This window comes from Elephantulus edwardii, unplaced genomic scaffold (assembly GCF_000299155.1).
Source record: "Elephantulus edwardii isolate Elephantulus edwardi_28Jun2011 unplaced genomic scaffold, EleEdw1.0 scaffold00123, whole genome shotgun sequence".
Taxonomy (NCBI): Eukaryota; Metazoa; Chordata; class Mammalia; order Macroscelidea; family Macroscelididae; genus Elephantulus; species Elephantulus edwardii.
This window is the reverse complement of record NW_006399873.1, coordinates 2,491,725-2,494,993: the sequence shown is the minus strand read 5'-3', so window position 1 is coordinate 2,494,993 and position 3,269 is coordinate 2,491,725. Positions and strand designations below refer to the sequence as shown.

General features: G+C 49.8%; 1 pseudogene; it reads right to left on the bottom strand.

Moving 5' to 3' along the window:
* Window positions 1-1,313: 1,313 nt before the first annotated feature.
* On the bottom strand, window positions 1,314-2,626 carry LOC102868955 (annotated as a pseudogene).
* Between the last annotated feature and the right edge of the window lie 643 nt (window positions 2,627-3,269).

The window sequence follows — 3,269 nt, the reverse complement described above, 5'->3', positions numbered from 1 at the left end:
AGGATTTATTAGGCCATATCCAGGACAAAGATTCTCACCACTGGACCAATTGGCAGCATCAGGATGGATGCTGAAGAGGTTGATATTACACACAGCTTTAGTTTGCTTGGCTCCACAGTCAACAATCTTGGTACCAGTAGCCAGGAAATTAAAAGGCGCATTGCCATGGGAAAGTCTGCTGTTAGGGACCTCTCCAAAGTACTGATGAGCAATGGTGTCTCCTTGGAGACTAAGGTGTGTTTGATACAGGCCATGGTCTTCGCAATCACTTGTTATGCATCAGAGAGTTGGACAATGACCAAGGAGGTTAGAAGGAGAATTGATGCGTTTGAGCTGTGGTGCTGGAAAATAGTATTGAGACTACCATGGACTGCTAGGAAAACAAACAAATTTGACCTGGAAAGGATTAAACCTTTTGGCTCCTTGGAGGCAAGGATTCTGAGGCTCCGTCGAACATTCTTTGGACATGTTGTGAGGAGAGACCGGTCCTTGGAGAAGGACATCATGCTTGGGAGGGTGGAGGGACAGCGCAGGAGGGGAAGGCCCTCTATGAGGTGGACTGATTCAGTGACTGGGATAATCAGGATGGAAGTTTCAGAGACAGTGCGATTGGCACAGGACAGAGCAGAGTTTAGGGCTGTTGTACTTAGGGTCGCTGTGAGTCGCAAGCGACTCGATGGCACATAACAACAACAACAACAAACACCCAGGACAAGGACCCAGGGGCAGTGGATGGGCTGTATTGTCACATTCAGGGGGAAGATGGGGCAGTAAACCTGCTTACGCCTTCATGTTGACAGCTCGGCCCACAGACCACCTCCTCCTCCAAGGAAGACCAAGCCCTGAATGCACACTGGGTAGGGACAGGGCTGTGTAGGCAGCTAGGGACCAGGGTCACCAGTCGGGCCCTTCTCCAGGTCCACTTTGGGTCTAAATGTCTTGTAGGTTTGTGGCCCCACACCCAGCAGGCCTGCTCCCACTCTGATGCTTCCAGGTAATTTTATTTATAAACAAGACAAAAATTCAAGCAGCATTAAATTAGGAGAACAAAAGGGAAGGTTGTTGGGTGTTTGTTTTTTGTTTTTTTTTTTTTTTAAAAGGCGGCAGAAGAAGTTGGTGAGCATCTCAGGGGTGGAGGAGCCACTTCCTGTGTGAGCCCTGTGCTTCTAGCTTCTTTGCAGGCAGGCGGGGAAGGCCCTGGCTGCTCACTGCTAACAGCCAGACAGTGGAGGGGGAGCTGTCCGGCTACCAGCAAGGGGAGTACTGTGGATTTCCCCAGTCAGCCTCCCACCGTCATCAGGTGAAAAAAGCTTTTAACTATATTGTCCAAAGTCCTCTGAAAACTTCTTCAATTTCAGAAGGTCATCGGCATTCACAGTGGGCCGACTGGTGGCCAAAGACAGGAGCATGTCTGACATGCAAACCACAGGCTCTAAAAGTTTGTCACTAGGGATGTCCATCCAAGTCATCTCCATAGCCCCTGGGTCACCTGGTGAGCACGGTGTCAGGAGGTCATCGATCATAACGCTAGGGTTGGTGCGGGAAGGACCACAGACCTTTTTGAAGTGTGTTGCTGACTGTACTTTGCGAACGGGTTGCATGAGAGAGTCCCGCACAATGATGCAGATATCCGCACCCGAGTAGCCTTCCATTTTCCGGGCCAGCTCGTGGATGCTGGCATCTGTGAGGCTGTGGGGTGTGTTCCCCAAACGCAACTGGAACATCTGGGCCCGGGCAGCTTCCTCTGACAACAGGATGTAAATCCGCTTTTCAAACCTCCTCCTAATGGCTGAATCCAATACCCACGGGGTATTTGTGGCACCAAGATCCAGAGTCCCATCATTGTTGTTTTCTACTCCCTGCATCTGGACCAGGAACTCTGATTTGATCCTGCGGGCAGCCTCACTCTCATTTTCATTTCGGTACCCACACAGGGAATCCACCTCATCGATGAAGATGATGGAGGGCTTGTGCTGCCGGGCCAACTCAAACAGGTTCTTTACCAGCTTCTCACTCTCTCTCAGCCACTTAGACATCAGATCCGAGGAGGACACAGAGAAGAAGGTAGAGTTGTTGGCTTCTGTGGCCACAGCTTTGGCCAGGTAAGATTTCCCTGTGCCAGGAGGTCCAAAGAGCAGTATCCCAGGCCAAGGGGTGTGCTTGCCTGTGAACAAGTGTGGGAACTTACTTGGCAAAATGACAGCTTCTTTGAGGGCCTCCTTGGGCCCCTCGAGCCCAGTTACTTCATTCCACCAAATGTTAGGCTTCTTCATCACGACAGCACCCATCGGTTGCTCTTGCAATTTCTTTTTCTCTGGATTACCCCTTCACTGTCACTATCGCTGCCTTTGCCCTTACTCTGGCTTTCCTTGACTGGCTTCTTGCCATGTTTCTCTTTGTTCCGTAAATAATCCTTCAGCTTCTCCACCCGGTCCAGGTACTGCATGCACTTGGCTCGGATGCTCTTCTTGGCCTTGTTGCTGTGTACCTCATACTTGATGGCGTGCAGGAAATATTCCACGGCATGCTGGTAGAGCCGGAAGGCCTCCTCCTAGTTCTTGGCTTCATCCTCTTCAGTAGCTTTCGTCACAAGATCAATGGCTTTCTTGAGGGTTGACATTGTCATTTCATCTCCTAGGTCTGCTCCACACCCTGCGGTGCTGTCTGTGGCCTCGGTGCGGCCCCGTCTCAGACTTCTTATGGACTGTCTAATCTCCCATGAGATTTACTGATTCTGAAAACCTGCTGAAAAATCAGTTCCAATTCAATGGCAAACAACAACAAAAACTCCTCTATATTACAAGAGTCAATTGATTCAAATGCCACAACTTTACTACCTCCATTGTTGTTGTTGTTGTTGCTATGTGCTTTTGAGTGGCCTGCGACTCATAGCGACCCTATGTACAACAGCCCTAAACTCTGCTCTGTCCTGTGCACTGTCTCTGACACTCCCATCCTGTTTATCCCAGTCACTGAATCAATCCACTTCATAGAGGGCCTTCCCCTCCTGCGCTGTCCCTCCATCCTCCAAAGCGTGATGTCCCTCTCCAAGGACTGGTCTCTCCTCACAACATGTCCAAAGTATGTCAGATGGAACCTCAGAATTCTTGCCTCCAAGAAGCCACCCGGTTTAACCCTTTCTATGATGAATCTGTTTTCCTAGCAGTTCATGACACTCTCAATACTCTTCTCCAGCACCACAGCTCAAAGGCTTCAACTCTCCTTCTATGCTCCTTGGTCATTGTCTAATGCTCTGATGCATAACAAGT